Consider the following 18156-nt stretch of genomic DNA (forward strand, 5'->3'; position numbering starts at 1 on the left):
GTCTAAATTTTTCCATATATTTTCACATTAAACGAAGGTTGAAACCTTGGTATACTTTCAGGCCTATTTTAAGCTACTAGGCATAATGAGTAAAAAATATGACTTGGTGAATTTTGTAGCCAAAAAATTGCTCCAGAGTCAGTACGATAGGTGTTTCATATCAAGTTGCAATCTGAGGAACAGCATTGTTTGGCGTAATCAAGAAGTTTGATTTGTTGTACTATTTGCAAAAATATTTTTTATTGTTTGTATTTTATTTATTTATTCAATTTTCTATACCGTTCTCCCAGGTGAGCTCAGAACAGTTTACAAACCATGCAGAAGTGTTTCTGATCTGCTCTGCTTCTTTTTTGCTTAAAAGTTTGCCCTTTTTTTGGTGGTTTCAGTACATGGGCCAATTGGAGTCTTAGGCCCAGTGCATCCCAGGGTGCTCCTCCTCCCCCTTTACCAGCAATTTTCTGCACACATAGCATTCATATAATTTGCATGCTATTGTGCTGAGAATCGCCAGTAAAACAAACATTGTTCCCAGCATGTGTTTTTTGTTTTTATTTTTACTGTGGTGTTGGGACTTAGAGAACTGGGTCCCGAGTTCTTAGCACACAGAGAAATAAAGCTAGCTAAGGAAAAAAAAACAACCTTTTTTTCAAAATAAGCATTTTACAAGTATTCTGGAGGGAATGCACATACCCACGCACCCTTCTGGCAAAGGCCCATAAGATCTGCTAGGCAAGCTTTGGAGAGCAAACTCCAGCAAAGCTAGACTGGGGTAAGGACAGGGAGTCAAGCCCAGCAAATCAACCTGCTTATACCTGCACAACTTTCACCATCTGCTGAAGGTAGAGAACACCAGAGGTTTCCACAGTGCATTAGCATTTGTACTGGTAGTGTCACTGCAAGAGTTCAGTTTCTCCACCTCCATCTGTTGGCAGGGGGAAAACAACTGATTTGTCTGTACTGGTCTAGCAGGTTGAAAAGGAATATGGATTTAAAAAAATGAAAAGCAAAGTATGTCCCTCCTACAACAGGACAGTCTCCAACCAGGTCACATCCCTAAAGTTATAAAAGGAGATTTGGAATTTTGTAGGAGGGAGACAAAAAGGTGGCTCTGGATATCTCCCTATGCCAGGACCCTTCAGGGTAAGGAGCTGCTTTGTAACTTCTCTCTCGTCTAGAATTGATTACTTTTCCAAACAATGCTAGCTCAGCTCAAGGTATACTTCAATCTATAGCTGTAAAAATGAATAAAAAAGATGGAACCTCCCTGTACTTGTCCAAACAAGCAAACTAGATTTTAATGGCCTCTGTGTACACCATTCAAGCAAGCTTCTGGCGTCCTGGCCTCAGGCAATTTTGGCAGCATGCAGAGGGCTGGGCAACAAAGGCTTTGTGCTGTTCACTCTCATCCACTGCCAGCTACAGGAGAGAAACATTACCTTAATTGATAACCCAGAGATGGCATCTCACATTTACAATCCACTCTACAACAGTCACATTCACATCATCAAGTGCCTACTTTTGAATAGGAAACAGCAACTTTTACTGGCAGCTATACTTGCACTGGCAAGAAGCTCTGAACTATGCTTAGGCAGCATTTTGAAAATCATATAAAAAAAATTTTTGGAATAGCACATAATGCTACATAATATTTAAATTAGCCCATCCTGAAACACACCCACTCTATATCATTTAATTTTATTTATTTAAGTTTAAACAATATTTACAGATTATTGAAAAAGATATAATGAATAAAACAAACTACAAAATAAATTTTTGCTACTTAATCAATATTATAGTCTGAAATTTTTGGATCCAAGAATCTAATGAGTGAAATACAAAATAAGGCAATCATGGGTTTTCACCCAATTATCAAAATAGGCTAATTATCTGACTAAGGTTACAGGAGCATTAATAACACATTAACTTATCGTTATCTCCCCTTCAAGCCTTTTCAGAGAGAGAAACCCAGTTAATTGTGACAGTTCAAAGAATATATTTGTGTGAGATCTGTATTTAACAATGCATTTACATGGATACTGTAGCAAAAATACACCACCCATCGCTGTTACCCCTGATTTAAGAAGCAAAAACTGTTGTCGACGTTTTTGGGTTTCCTTCGTCACATCTGGGAACATCTGAACATTTTGTCCTAGGAATTCCTTATGCCTATGTTTAAAGTACAATTTCAGAATCCACTTTTTATCGGGTGCCAATGCCACCGTGACTAATAAAGTAGTTGGTTTAACTAAATCTTTAAGAGATGTTTCCAAAATTGTTGTTATATCCATCTGTGGTTCCGGATCTTGTACTAAAGAATGTTGCTCTTCTTTTTTTTTTCTTTTGTTGGAAGAAAATATATCTGTGCAAAAGGGGGGAATATATCCTCTGGAACATTCAAAATTTCAAGGAAATATTTTTTTAACATTTCTTTAGTGGACATCAATGGAACTTTGGGGAAATTTAATATCCTAAGATTAGAACGAAAGTTATTTTCTAGATTTTAAGTTCTTGTAAACCGTGCCGAGCTCCACATTCGTGGAGATGATGCGGTATATAAACTTAAGGTTTAGTTTAGTCCCTGGATAACACCTGTTACAATAAGCAGCGGTGCTTTATTCCAGGACAAGCAGGCAGCATATTCTCACATGTGGGACTCCTTAACTTATTACAATTGGATGGAGGGAGTGCTGGCCATTAAGAAAATAAATTTTGTCATACTGCTTGGCTGAAGTGACCATTCCATCTGGAATAAGATTCCAGACAGTAGTGAGATGTGAATGTATGAACCGAGGACCAACTAGCAACTTTACAGATCTCATCAATAGGAGTAGAACGTAAGAAAGCAACTGAAGATGCCATAGTTTGAACTTTGTGTGCTGTTACACGACTCCTGAGTTGCAGCCCAGCCTGAGCACAACAGAAGGCAGTATAGTCCACCAACCATTTGGAGATAGTTCTTTTGGATACAGGCCGGCCCAGAATGTTAGGATCAAATGAGATGAACAGTTGAGGAGATGTTTTATGTGGTTTAGTCCGCTGTAAGTAATAAGCCAAAGCTCATTTGCAGTCCAAAGTATGAAAAGCCATTTCTCCAGGGTGAGAATGAGGCTTGGGAAGCATAATGGATTGATACTGGAAGCATAATGGATTGACACTGGAAGCATAATGGATTGATTTAAATGAAATTCACTGACTACTTTTGGGAGGAATTTTGGATGGGTGCAAACACTACTTTATCTTGGTAGAATACTGTGAAAGACGGATCCACCACCAGCGCTTGAAGCTTCCTCACTCAATGAGCAGAAGTAATGGAGATTAGAAATACCACTTTCCAAGTGAGATATTTCAGAAGAGCCAAAGACATTGGTTCAAAAGGAAGCTTCATCAGTTGAAAGAGGAATATTAAGGTCCCAAACCACTGGAGGTAGTTTGATATTGAAAGGTCCTTTCATGAATCTGGAAACAAGAGGATGAGAAGTCAAAGATTTACCGTAGACTGGTCCATGAAACGCATTGACAACACTAAGATGAACTCTAACTGAAGAGGTTTTAAGACCCGAGTTGGATAGATGGAGAAGATAATCCAATACTGAAGATAGAGGAGGATGAAGCATCATGATGATGAAGAGTGCACCATGTAGAAAACATGGTCCACTTCTGTAGGTAGCATTGCTGTGTAGAAGGTTTTCTGGATGCATCCAAAATGAGACGGACAGGATCCGAAAGATCAGTGTCAGCTGAAGTACCAAGCTTTCAGGTGCAAGGACTGTAGATTGGGATGTAAAAGAGATCCTTGACTCTGTGTTAGAAGAGATGGAAAGATCTGCAGAGGTAATGGTTCCTTGATATTGAGCTGAAGTAGAACCACGGTTGTCTGAGCCACTGAGGAGCTATGAGGATCATGGTGGCATATTTTCACTTGAGCTTGACTCGTGTCCTGAGAATGAGAGGGATCAGTGGAAACGAATAAAGAAATTTGTGCATCCAATCCAGAAGAAAAGCATCCGTCTCCAGGCATTGCGGAGCATATTATCTGGAACAGAATTGAGGCAGCTTGTGATTGTGGGGGATGCAAACAAGTCTATCTGAGGAGTCCCCCCAAAGAAAGAATATCCGACGCAAGACTGTGGAGTTGAGCGTCCACTCATGTGGTTTGAGAAACCTGCTGAGATTGTCGGTGAGAGAATTCTTCCCCCCTTGAATATAGACCACTTTGTAGAATATGTTAAGAGCAATAGCCCAGTTCCAAATCTTCTCGGCCTCTTGCTTGTTTATGTAATACATTGCCACTTGATTGTCCATGTGTATTAGTAGGACTTGACTGGATATGTGCTGAAAAATTTTGAAAGCATTATGAATGGCCCTAAGTTCCAAGAGATTGATGCAACATTGCTGCTCTTGGGCGGACCAATGACCCTGTATGCAAAGATCATCCAGATGAGCTCCCCAAGCATTTTTGGATGAGTCTGTGGTCAGAGCTTTCTGATGTGGAGGGATTTGAAACAGCCCTTTGGAAAGATTTGAAGAATTCATCCACCACTGCAGATATTGACGGTGAAGATGTGACTGTAATTTCTTGTGAGAGTGAATCGAGAGCTTGAGACCATTGGGATGCTAGTGTCCTGAGATGGAGTCGCACAAAGGGGATAACATGGACTGTGGGTGCCATATGACTCAACAGTCAAGCATTTAATATTGGGTAAAATAAACATTGCCTGCATCTTGTACATATCAGTCTGCAGTTTCTTTTTTGTTTTATGTGACTCAATAGTATCATCATCTGCCTGGCTGAGATGGACAGAAGGTGATAAGCCTGGTTGCAAAGTTGAATCAAATTGTCTTGTCTTTGCTGAAGTAAGAATGCCCTGATTTGAATGGTGTCGAGCAGGGCTCCTATGAATTGTAGAGTTTGAGAGGGTTGAAGCTGAGATTTTGGAAAGTTGACTTCAAACCCCAACTGCTGAAGAAACTGGACTGTTGACTGCGTTGCTAAGAGCACCCCTTGAGGAGAGGCATCTTTTATTAGCCAATCATCGAAATAAGGAAAAATGTAGAGTCATTGAGCCTTAAAGTTGCTGCCCTACTACTAGGCACTTGGTGAATACTCTGGGTGAGGATGCCAGGTCGAAGGGCAGAACCTTGACCTAAAAATGTTGATGGGCTATTTGAAATCTCAGAAACTTCCTGTGGGAGGATGAATGGGTATATGAGTATAAGCTTCTTTTAGATCCAGAGAGAATAGCTAATCTTTTTTTTAATCTAAGAGGGGATATAGAGTTGCCACTTAACATTCAAAACTTTTTTTTTAGCAAGAATTTTTTTCAAGCCTCTGAGGTCTAGAATTGGACGTAGACTTCCCGTATTCTTTGGGGTGAGAAAATACCGGGAGTAGAAACCTGCCGAGGGTTGAAAGAGGACTGACTCTCTTGGAGGTTGATTTGGAGGTGTATTGACAAAATGAAGAGAGTAACCCTCTTGAATAACTTTGAGAACCCACAAATTGGTTGTTATCAGTGTCCAACGTTGATGGTATAATTGGAGGCAACCTCTGATTGGCTGAGGAAGCTGAGAAAGAGGGACAGCGGCTATGCTCTCCATGAGCATGTCAAAAGTCTGAGGTTTTTGAGGAGCTGCTGGTTGAGATTTTTGAGGCTGCTGTTGATTTAGCTTCTTCTGCTGAAGTGGACGAGGAGCAGAAGGTTTAGCAGAATAGTGCCGCTGATATGAAGAGATAGGTTTAGAAGACTGTGCAGCCAAAGGAGGTTTAGTCTTCGTTCTGACCAAAGCATTGCAATTCTTTTCATGATCCGTTAACTTTTGTGTGGCTACCTCAATGGAATCACCAAACAGTTCTTCATCCAAACAGGGAATATTAGCTAATCTGTCTTGGAGGTTGATGTCCATATCAGAGACCCTCAACCATGCCAGGCATCTCTTCACCACTGACAGAGCAGATTCTCTAGATCAAGGGTGTCAAACTCAAATCACATAAGGGGCCGAAATCTAAAACACAGGCTAAGTCGCGGGCTGGATTTTTTATTACAATACTTACCCCCTCCTTTGCTGACACACAGCGTGAGCCCCAGCGCCAGCTTCTCCGACACTCACAGGACTTCTGTGAGCGTTGGATCAATTGCTGCTACCGGCACCAAAACCCATGCTGTGCGCTAGCAAAGGAGGGGGTTAGTCTTAGTAGAAGTATAGTGATACAACCTCTCCAACCTCAACACTGGCTACAAAATAAATAAAAAAGACTTTTCCTCTCTTTTAGGTCCTAGTTCACATTTGCTGTCTAACACCAGCTCTGGCAGGACACACATTTCAAATCTGACATATTGTAATCACAAAATAGAAAATAAAATTATTTTTTCTACGTTTTGTTGTCTGGTCATTTTGCTTTTAGCCCCAGTTTCTCTTTCTGATTTTGTCTATCTTCTAATTTTCTTTCTAGTGTCTGCTGTCCATTTTTTTTTCTCCTCTTCCCTCTTACTCCAATTCCTTTCTCCAACATATTGATTTTTCCCTTTTAACTTTTCTTTTTTCTGCCTCTGTCCATTCAAATCTCACCCTCTTTCTCATCCTTCTCCTTTTTAAATTATCAGCTACCTATTAATTTTCCATCTTCTCTTATTCTGTAGCTCTCCCATTTCCCATCTCACTCCTTTTCTAGCCTATTTCCTTCTCTCTCTCTCCTCCTCTTTCCTCTTGGTCCAACATTTTGCATCTCTTTTCTGTTGTTCTTCTTCCCCTTGATGCTGAACAATGAGATGGAAGGGGGGGGGGGAAGAGATGCTGCATCTCTTTCTCCCTTCCACCCCCAGGCCTAACATTTCTCCATCCCTACCATCTCCAGATCCAACTTCTCTTCCTTTCTCTTCCCAACTGCAACTATCCCATCTCTCCTCCTGTCTGCCTGCCTTCCTCCCCCCAGGTCCACCATTTCTCTCTTTCTCTTCCCAACGGTTCTCCCTTCAAGCATCTTTTTCCCTCTTCCTCCACACTATCCCAGGTCCAATCTCTCTCCCTTCATCTCGCTCTCTTCTGGTGTAGAAGTACACGGAGGGAAGGGGGGTTCAAAGAGACACGCACATGCCGGACTTTGGGTGGGAAGAAATAATGGGTCTGAAAATAGAGGAGAGGGAGAGAGATGATGGACCATGGTTTTTAGGGAGGGAAGGAACAGAAAGAGAGAGAATCTGGACACAAGGGATGGTGTGGATGAGGGGATAGAGATACTGGGTAGGAGGGTAGTTGGGAAAAGAAAGGGAGATATGGTGGACCCTGGGCTGGTGGGGAAGGAGGGAGAGATGCTGGATGAAAGGGTAGTTAAGAAAAGATGGATCTGTAGAGGGAGACGAAAAAAGGAAAGATGCCAGACCTCCTGAGGAGGGAAGGGAAACGGGGAGGACAGAGATGGCAGATGGATGGTTAGCATACAGAAAAAAGGAAGAAGAAGACCCTGGCAAGAAAATTATCATTAAGACAACCAGAGCCTTGGACCAACAAGATTTGAAAAATAACCAGACAACAAAAGGTAGAAAAACTAATTTTATTTTCTGTTTTGTGATTACAATATGTCAGATTTGAAATGTGTATCCTGCCAGAGCTGGTGTTAGACCGCAAACGTGAGCTAGGATTTAACAGAGAGAGGAAAAGTCCTTTTTGTTTTTATTTTATTTACACCACAGCGCCAGTGTGGTTAGGAGATGCCAAAGGGGGGTGAAAAAGCTATAAAATAAATCCACCAGAATGTTTGGAAAAAAAAACACCCAATTGGGCAGGAAAATCGAATCAAAAAACCAATTCAATAGGCTGAATCGAATATTTTTTTTTTTTTCCTGAATCGGGCAGCACTAGTTGGCGCTACTGTCTTAGACTTTAGGACCTGGGATTGGGGAGAGATGGCATCCTCAGTACTTTATAATGCAAGTGAAATGAGGATTTGGTCAGACTTTTTAAGGGTCTGCAGAAGAAAAATATTGTATAGGCCGTGGACATGAGACAGCAGGAAACGGGAACTTTTCTTCCTTCTATTTTTGTGAATGGAAAGGCTGAGGATGTCAGAGAGTTCAGTTAAAATATAATAATGTGTTTTATAAAGTTTATAAGCATTGCTGGCCTACCCGGTAATGGTGGTGGTGGTGGCAGCGTGTCAATGTGTTGAGAGGAAGAGGTGGTCTGGGAAATTCTGCTGAGCAAACTCTGGGCCCATTTCCACCCCCCAGTTAGTCCACTCCACTCAACTGGTTCACACACTGAGTGGGTCTTTGGGTGTTATGTCTGGGTAGTTGTTTTGGGATCTCTTCCAGTGGTCCAAGGAAGGAAACTTTGTTAACCTTAGCATTGACCTTCAGAATATGTTTGTAACAGCTGCTTGTGTGGCATTAGGCTATGTAGTGATCGAAAGAAAAAACCAGACCTTTGCACATTTTTGCACTATATGGTGGGTGTATGAGGAGATTCACATTTCCTGCACAGCTAGGTCCTTGTGAAGTTACCTTGTTCTTTCTGTAGTTGACATCTAGCAAGGTCTCTGTTTGGAAGGAAAGACCTAAGCTTAAAAATGAAGTGGCCAGAAGTTATGGTAAAAGCAGATAGCGTTGCTGGTTTTAAGAAAGGTTTTGACAAATTCCTGGAGGAAAAGTCCATAGTCTGTTATTAAGACATGGGGGAAGTGTCTGCTTGCCCTGGATCGGTAGCATGGAATGTTGCTACTCTTTGGGTTTTGACCAGGTACTAGTGACCTGGATTGGTTACCATGAGAATGGGCTACTGGGCATGATGGACCATTGGTCTGATCCAGTTAGGCTATTCTTATGTTATGTTCTCATCTGTAGGGGCTTTTGTTTTCACTTATTATTTTAATGTATTTTTTTCTGGGAACTTATCAGTGTTTTTTATAATGGGAACAAAAATGGAAGAGAATTAATGTGTGTGGAATGGGGGGGTAACTAATTTCTTCAGCTAAATAATTCAATCCACCTCAACCAGACATAGGAGAACTCATGCACCATTCACACACCCTCCAAACAAAAATGTCAAAAGAAAAAAAACTGTTCGACAACTTCCTAACACTCGTCCCCCAACTCTACAACCTATTGACCTCGACCACAGACTACAAAACCTTCAAAAAAGAAATAAAAACCCTTCTATTCAAAAAACACATAAAACTGAACTAACACAATCAGAACTATCCCAAGCACCACCTGCAACTACTCCATTGTATCGAGCGATGGTGCGTCCGCATCTGGAGTACTGCGTCCAATATTGGTCGCCGTACCTTAGGAAGGATATGGCGATACTCGAAAGGGTTCAGAGGAGAGCGACACGTCTGATAAAAGGGATGGAAAACCTTTCATACGCTGAGAGATTGGAAAAACTGGGACTTTTTACCCTGGAGAAGAGAAGACTTAGAGGGGATATGATAGAGACTTACAAGATCATGAAGGGCATAGAGAGAGTAGAGAGGGACAGATTCTTCACACTTTCAAAAAATAAAAGAACAAGAGGGCATTCAGAAAAGTTGAAGGGGGACAGATTCAGAATGAATGCTAGGAAGTTCTTCTTTACCCAGCGTGTGGTGGACACCTGGAATGCGCTTCCAGAGGGCGTGATAGGGCAGAGTACGGTACTGGGGTTCAAGAGGGAATTGGACAACTTTCTGCTGGAAAAGGGAATAGAGGGGTATAGATAGAGGATTACTGCACAGGTCCTAGACCTGTTGGGCCACCGCGTGAGCGGACTGCTGGGCACGATGGACCTCAGGTCTGACCCAGTAGAGGCATTTCTTATGTTCTTATGTTCTTATGTACTTCTGATGTCATGACAATTCAGACATAATTTATGTTATGTTTGGAATAATGGTTACATATATGAGGTTCAATAAAAGAAAATTTTCACTGTCTGTTTCTATTCTGACCATTTATTCCATTTCACGGTTATTACAAAAAATATTTTTTTACATAGGGGGGGTGTCAAAAAAATGATGGGCCCTAGGTGCCACATACCCTAGGTACGCCACTGGTGCCTATAGAGGCTTAGCTGCTGAGACACAAGTCCAAGGCGCAATGGGACTTTGCAGAAGCATGGCTCATGAAAATCATCCCACAAAAATTTCATAAAATCCGAGGCTTCCAGACCATGGATCATAAAGTCACCCTCAGATGACTTAACTTTGCGTTTCTTGAGCTGCGGGGTGTTTATATCTTTACGTGCGGAATTGTCAGTGCTACTGGGCCCCGAAAAACAGAAAAAGCTGCCCCAATGGGCTAGCCACCCTTGTTGTCACCTGCCTAATCAGGGGAGGGGCAAAGATTTGTGCTCCTGGCAATGACATATGGCACGTATTGCAAGGATGCTCCCGAGGCGCAAACTTTGTGCAATCCTGGCATAAATTTGGTATAGAACAGCCCAAAGACTCCATCCCAACAGGTTTTGAGGCAAAAATTGAAGTTTTGGAAGTGCGGGGAACTTTAGAAAAAAAAGATTGCTAAAATCCAAGATGGCCGCTGCTAAGCTTTTCATGCCAAGAATCACAATTTAAACACATAAAACAAAAGGTTAAAATTGGTGATTTAGGATTGTTACAGGTGGGAAAACACAAGGGGACATGCAGGAATCTTCAAATTCTCAATTTGCAGACCCCCTCCAACCCCCAATTCACCTCCTAAGCTGTAACAGCCTTACTCACTATGACCCGTGCTGGAAATGTGCTGCAGCCTGCGCTCTGTACAGTAGCTGGAATGGAGAAGAATCACTGCCTCATGCTGAGAATACCTCAAGGACGCTGATCTTTGGGCTGCCAGTCAGACATGGTGCCAGACTGCATCCCCACCCCAGCAGACTGTAGGCCTATGTCTGTACCACCATTTTTAGGTTTTGGCCTAGTGAGGAAAAATCATTTTCCCTTCTGTCAGCATCTTGGAATTTAAAACTGCTTGTCTGTTTGCTAAAGAGGCCCACTACCTGAGGAATGTGTGACAAGGAGAATTCAGAATGGACCGGTGGTCTGCCGAGCTTGATTATCTTGTGCCTGCCTGGTCCCACACCGCCGCTCGAATGGTGCCGTCAACTCCCGCGAGTCTCGCAATAACCAACAGCACCATTTAGGCGGCGACACAGGACCAGGCAGGCGCGAGTCCCGAGCGCGGACCGGGCGAAAGGAAGGGCAGGAGGACCCGGACGGCTGTGCACCTCTCCAAGCCGTGCACCTGGGGCGGACCGGCCCCCCCCACCACTTGTACGCCACTGATTTTTGGGTTTTAAAAATTGTATATCGGGCAGCACTAGGCCTCGGCTCTTACCTCAATCAACAGACGCTTCTATTTCTTGTGGTGCGCTGAGCTCCATCCCCTACCGACCTTCACCCCGCCCTGCCAGCACTCTGATTGGCCAGCGTTCTTCAAGAGGCAGGCCAGTCAGGAGGGGAAAAAAGAGAAGGGAAGAAGGGAACCCGCTCTGCGATCGACTGGGGTCGCCTGAGCGAACGACCTGTCGATCGCGATCGACGTATTGGGCACCCCTGCCTTAAATCATCCCCCATATCCCCACGTGCCCCCAGTACCTTAAATCATCCTCGCATACCACATGCCTCCCAGTACCATAAATCATCCCCCACTTACCCCCAATACCTTTTTTAATCATCTCCCCGTACCTTTAATCATCCCCCCTCGGTACCTTAATTTCTCCCATCTTTCCCAGCCAGCGGCGCACAGGCAAGAAGTGCCGCATATTTTTTTTAAAAACCCCATCACTGCTACAACTTTAATCCCACCCACTCGCTGTCGTGCCTGGTGGTCTAGCGAATTTCCCAGCCAGAAGCACAGAAATCCAATCCTTGGTAAAAAAAATGCTTTTTCAGCCTTCACATGCTGAGGAAAGTTAGATCCTGCTTCCATCAAAAACATTTTACCCTCCTTGTCCAATCCATCATCCTCTCCAGATTGGACTATTGCAACTCTATCTACTTAAGCCTAACTAAGAAAAACCTCCACAGACTCCAACGGATTCAGAATGCCGCGGCCAAGCTCATCTTTGCTAAAAGTAAATTTGACCATGTCTCCCCGCTCCATTGGCTTCCGATAATCGCCAGGGTCCACTATAAATGCGCCTGTTTAACTTTCAAAATCCTATATGGTATCCTCCCTCCCTTTATCCCTCTTTCTTGGAATTCCTCAAACCCTAATGCCACCAGATCCTCCCACAAATTAAAACTATCCTTCCCCTCGCTAAAAGGCATTTCCCACACAGGAAAGCTAGGGACCTCCCTTCACTTCAAAATCACTGAGCTCTGGAACAACCTTACCTCCCCTCTTCATAACTTGAGCTCTCTTCAAGTTTTCCGCAAACATCTGAAAACCTGGCTTTTCTCAAAAAATGTAAGTCTCCCTCCAACTTGGGAATCAAGGAAACTCTTATATCTTGGCATCCCAAGTCCTCTAAATTTTCTTCACACTTCTACCTCTAACCCTCTGTTGTAGTTCCTTCCTATTTCTCCTACTGTAAACCGTGTCGAGCTCTACAAACGTGGAGATGATGCGGTATACAAACCTAAGGATTAGATTAGATTAGATCAGGAGCAAGTCCTCCACGCTCCTGCCTGGGCCCATGCCGATCTCCAAATGGCTGCAGTCAGTTCTCGCGAGTCCCGCAACAGCTGACTGCAGCCATTCGGAGATTGGTGCGGGCCCAGGCAGGAGTGCGAAGGACTTGTTCCTGATCTCTCTGCGCTTCTAGCCGAGAAATTCGCTAGACCACCAGGTACAACGGTGAGCGGTCGGGCCAGCGGGTGGGATAAAGTTGTAGCAGTGGTGGGGTTTTTAAAAAAATATGCGGCAGTGGGGGGGGGGTTAAAATATGCAGCGGCATCAGGGGGAGGGGATTAAAATATGCAGTGGCAGCAGCAGCAGCGGGCTTAAATTTGTATCTTTGCTTCATAAGACGCACTTACTTTCCACCCCCCTTTTTGGGGGTGGAAAAAGTGCTTCTTATGGAGCGAAAAATACGGTAAGTAGGAAATAAACATCCTTTTAAATAACTTAGGTCAGTGTTTCTCAACTCGGTCCTTGCCGGTCTGGTTTTCAAGCTATCTACAATGAATATGCATGAAAGAAATTTGCATATAATAGAGGCAGTGTATGCAAATCAATCTCATGCCTATTCATTGTAGATAGCCTGAAAACCTGACTGGCAAGGGGATACTCCAGGACCGAGTTGAGAAATACTAACTTAGGTCTCAGAGAGAGGTTACTAAAATCTTGTGCTGTTTGGTTTTGCTCTGGAAGAAATGTTTCCCCATTAGACTTATTTAATGTAGCTTTTCTAAAATGCTTAGCAGTGTATATATATCTATTCAATGAGGTGTGTTTATTATGGCAACACTCTCTGGAATTTGACAAAAAAAAAACAACAAAAACCCCAGCCTTCTTTCCGCACCCCTGCCAACCTCTGACAGCTGTGCCATAGTCCAGCTTTAATATGTATCCATTGATGCATAATGGCATTTTGAGAATCAAAGCAGTACCCCACTTTATTTTATTCAATAAGGTGAGTGCGGCTGAGCAGAGAGCTAGTAAAACATTTACGTTAATGAAATAGAAATTAAATAAAAATGAGAGATGTTAAATGACTGCTTTTTGCCTGCCTTCATTCCTTTCACCAGACAGTCCTAAGGAAGTCTCACTAGCCTAAAGAGCACCTTTAAGATGCACCAGCCAATGATTCTCAACCCAGTTCTCAGGACACACTTAGCTAGTCAAGTTTTAGGATATCTACAATGAACCATGCATGAGATAGATTTGCATACCAAGGCATACAAATTTCTCTCATTGTTGGATATGCTAAACACTTGACTGGCTAGGTATGTCATGAGAATCAAACAGCTCTGGACGGGAAACCTAAGCTTTGCACACTACAAACAGTGCTACAATCTGAAATAGATGGTTATTCCAGATTTTCATAATTATCACTACCTCAATCACATTTGTATAGCAAATTTCTCAATTCACTAAGCAAGCCCATTTATCTTCTGCTCTGAGCTTTCCCTGCTGTTTACTTCCATAGAAACTGAAGTATTTCTGAAATAGAGATATATAAAGGAGTTACTCAGCTCAAGGGTAAACATTAACCATCCTCAAACAGTAGGGCAGCTTCTGGGATCTTAGCATGAAGCCAACAATTTCAAACATTTCTTCCATCACTATCTTGTTAACTCTTGTTTTCAGATACTTCATGCTACCATTTGCTAGGCAACAAAACTGAAAACCACACAATTGTCCTGTAACACTGAAATGTGTTCCAGAGCTCTAGGAAGTTCCTGAAGGATCCTCACAGTATAACAACTTTAGATACCTATAAAATAATATTAACACATGAAGAAAGCTAGGTTCATACCCAATTTCAAGCCAATCTCATTCTATCAGTGCTGCTGCCATAAAATCCATACAGAAGCTTATGATTTCAAATTACTGAAGCACATACATGTACATCCACCTACACACAAGTGCATAGGCTACTATTCTAAGATGAATAGTAGCACAGCTTTTTCACACCTCTTTCCAAGAACTCACCTGCTCTCCTTACTTTCTTCCTCTCTTCCTCTGGAACTCACAACACCAGGGCTTATCCTCCTATGCTTCACCCCTCCTCTTTCCTGTACTATTTGTAGTCCCCCCCCACTTCCCTTACTGTCTCATCTTGTCTTATCTCTTCCCTCCCCACTTTTAGATTGTAAGCCGCTTAGACAATTATGTTTGATAAGCAGGAAATTAAGTCCTAATAAACTTGGATCTGACCTCTATCCTATGTAAATTGCCAGCACTAGGGAAGTCTCTCTATAGGCCCTCTTGTTGCAATCACACCTGCTATCATTGGCAAAACCTATGCTGCAATGCACCAGCCACTTTTATTGTTTTGGCCAGAACATCACCAACGGTGGTCATCTTTCCCAGGGAACTGCTGGCGGCAGCAGCAGCTACCAACAAATCTTTTCCTAGGATTTGATGATGATGGTAAATCCTATTACTTTTTTTTTTTTTTTTGCAATTCTGGCATAAATCTTTTTAACTTCTCACTTCTAGATAATTGTAACATGCAATTTAGGGTTGCCAGCTGGCTCCAGGTCATGAAGAACAGGATGAACCAAGCTTGACTTTACTTCCATTGAGAACAATGAAAAATAAAACCAAGTCTAGCTCAGCTGGTGCTCCCTAGCATGATATCATCTAATAACCCCATCCAGACTAGGGATGTTACAGGGAAATACTTTTAAAACCAATAAGAGGAAATATTTTTTTCAGAGAATAGATAAGCTCTGAAAAGCATTGCCAGAGAATGTGGCTATTCTTATGTTCTTTTGACCTGGAAACATATTCTCAAACTGCAACCAATTGCTATACACAGTACATGGCAACAACCAGAAAGCAAAAACAGATGAATATAACTAGCAGTGATAATGAAAGAATAAGTTAACAGAAGCAACCAGCTATATCTCTATGATCCAATGAAAGACCATCATATAGAACATTAATCCAAATAGTAGATGCCAATTCTGAGTATCTTCCTGACTATCAAAGCATGTCATCCAATTCCAAGAGAAACAAACTGCTTCTGTGACCATGTCATGCCACACCCTTACCACAAAAATCGTTGGCCTTGTTCTCAAGACATTTGTTTTATTCTCCAGAGAATTACCTGCTGGCAGTAAGCAAATGAACCATGGCTCAAATATTTTGCATAGCCATACACAAAGAGGCCTTTCACTTTGGAGGATCTGAAGCAGCAGTTCAAGGGTACAGACCTAAAGCTATTAATCCTCCTATATAGAGGGATTTTTTCTGTGTTAATCACAAGAGGGTAACATCATATTACATACCAGTGTGATTCCCCAACTGTGGGTCAGGACCTCAATTGAGGCAACATCAGCAGATAAGGTCCCTTCTCTCCAGAGCCACTACAATCACCTGTGTCAAGTAATGGCAGTTAGCATAAACATTAACAGGCCTTGCTCCCTCCTCCTGTATGAGGTTTCCTGTTAGACTGCATGCAGAATACTGGATTGGCACATTAGTATACGGTCTTATTCCGACTGCCACCGGGTCACTACTACAGTTGCTGCTGCCTTCGTATTTGGAGGGAAGATAAAAGTGGAGTAGAGAGAAAAATATAAGTCTGCTATTTTGTTTTTATCATCTAGGCTGACAGATATTATTTTTTTTGTTTAAATATAAAAAGGGGTCATACCGGATAGAAGTTTTGGAAAGCACTGTTAAACATTACGTTAAGAAAGCATGGTCTTTCAAAGCCAAAATACTACTTCTCGGTGCTACTACAAAAGACATGGCATTTGGTACACTAGTTTTGGGGTTGGTTGTTTTTTTTTTAGTGGAGCCCGAGTCACCCCAATGATTTTCTTAATTCTCTTCAAGTTAAAGTTTTTGGGACTAGAATGCAAAAATACCCAAAGTATGCAGAGATACCACATGCATCTGACTACTCTTCACATACATTCGGGAACCGGGGGCTCCTCCTACTATTTCTCCCTCTCTTCCGCTCTCCCCTATCCCGAGGATCGCCTCGGCCGCGCTCCTCACTTACACAGCCCAACCCCCGTCCCACCTTCCGACTCGTGTTTGAGGTCTCCCGTGAGCGACCCCGCTGCTCTCCTGCTCCAGCGCCCCGACTCCCGCCACCTCCGAGGTAAAGTCTGTCCCTCGGCGTCCCGCCCTGCCGGAAACAGGAAGTCGTATAGGGGGGGGAGGTGGGACACGGCCCGGGAACAGATATTGCGTCACAGGCGGCCAGATACGGGCGACCTGAAAGGTGAGTTCGAAGGTGGGATGCTGAAATGGGGTGTGTCGGAATGAGGGAGATATTCTGGACAGGGGGGGCTGGAGGTTTAGGGTTGAGATACCAGACGGGGGGAGGGAACCGCCTGCGGGTTATTAAGTGTCATGCAAAGTAATCACTCAATTTGTAAGTAAATAGGTACTTATAACTGGGTCTGGGTAAAACCAGGATTTGCAGGATCCTCATAGACTTGTATTGAGATCCTGGTAAAATTGCAGGATTTTCCAGGATCCTGGTCCACCTTAATAGCAGACCTCTTCTTTTTTTGATTGCCACAGCTGCTGCTATGCATTTACTGGAGTCCCCTACAACGCCGTCTTCTCCTTCTCTGCCGGTCCCGCCCCTTATGACACGCTCTTCTCTTCCCGTGTGGGCGGACCGGCAGATTAGAAGACGCGGGGACTCCCTGCAGAATGACAGCCAGAGGGGCAGTAAAATAGGCTACCTGCAGAGTGACAACCAGAGGGGCAGTATTAAAAATAGGCTATATATAAAAAAAAAAAAAAAGAACAGCAATACTTAGGATTTAGAATTTCAGTAACCTGGTCAACCTTATTGAAACTAATAATTCAGATTTATTAAATTTTTCATACTGTTCACCCAGGGAAGCTCTGAATGGTTTAAATCAGGGGTGCCCAAATGGTCAATCGTAATCAACCAGTAGATCGCAAAGGCAACGCGAGTCGATTGCATTGCCTTTGTGATCTTTTTCTCCCTGCTGCTTCTCCAAGCCAAGCCTGGTGTGTCCAAGCGCCGAACTCACAAGACTTCACCTCTGACGTCAATTCTGACGTTGGAGAAGAAGTTCTGGGCCAGCCAATCGCTGCCTGGCTGGCCTGGAACATTCTCCCCAACATTAGAATTGACATTAGAGGTGAAATCTTGTGGGCCCGGCGCTTGTACACGCTAGGCATGGCTTGGAGAAGCAGCAGGAAGAAAAAGATCGCAAAGGCAACGCCAGGCCTGGCTCGTGGAAGCAGCATGGAGAAATTGCGTTGGTGGTTTGGGGGTGGGGATAGGAAAAGAATCGGGGAAGTGGAGAAATTGACACGATTGCAGGGGGACAGAGAAAGAAAGGCAGAAATAAAGAGAAGGGCAGGGGAAGAGAGAAAGAAAGGTATGCAGGCAGGGGGAGAGAGAGAGAAAGAAAGAAATAAATATTGGCTTTACAGAAGAAGGAAGTGCAACCAGAGGCTCATGAAATCACCAGACAAAAAAGGTAGGAAAAATGATTTTATTTTCAATTTAGTGATCAAAATGTGTCTGTTTTGAGAATTTATATCTGCTGCCTATATTTTGCACTGTGGCCCC

General features: G+C 43.0%; 1 protein-coding gene across 6 annotated transcripts in view; it reads right to left on the reverse strand.

Annotated features, from left to right (window-relative positions):
• VANGL1 (VANGL planar cell polarity protein 1) overlaps positions 1–16726 on the reverse strand; it is a 101257-nt gene extending 84531 nt beyond the window's left edge. The window contains exons 1-2 of one of the 6 annotated variants that reach the window (XM_033941562.1): positions 16594–16667; positions 15872–16117 (exon numbers count right to left, since the gene is read on the reverse strand). The gene's annotated coding sequence lies outside the window, so the exon portion shown is untranslated. Of the gene's footprint in view, positions 1–14567; positions 14645–15871; positions 16530–16593 lie in introns of those variants that run through there. The other 5 variants (XM_033941563.1, XM_033941561.1, XM_033941566.1 and 2 more) reach the window with 5 other exon arrangements.
• Positions 16727–18156: the final 1430 nt, after the last annotated feature.

Source organism: Geotrypetes seraphini, chromosome 4, assembly GCF_902459505.1.
Source record: "Geotrypetes seraphini chromosome 4, aGeoSer1.1, whole genome shotgun sequence".
Classification (NCBI taxonomy): Eukaryota; Metazoa; Chordata; class Amphibia; order Gymnophiona; family Dermophiidae; genus Geotrypetes; species Geotrypetes seraphini.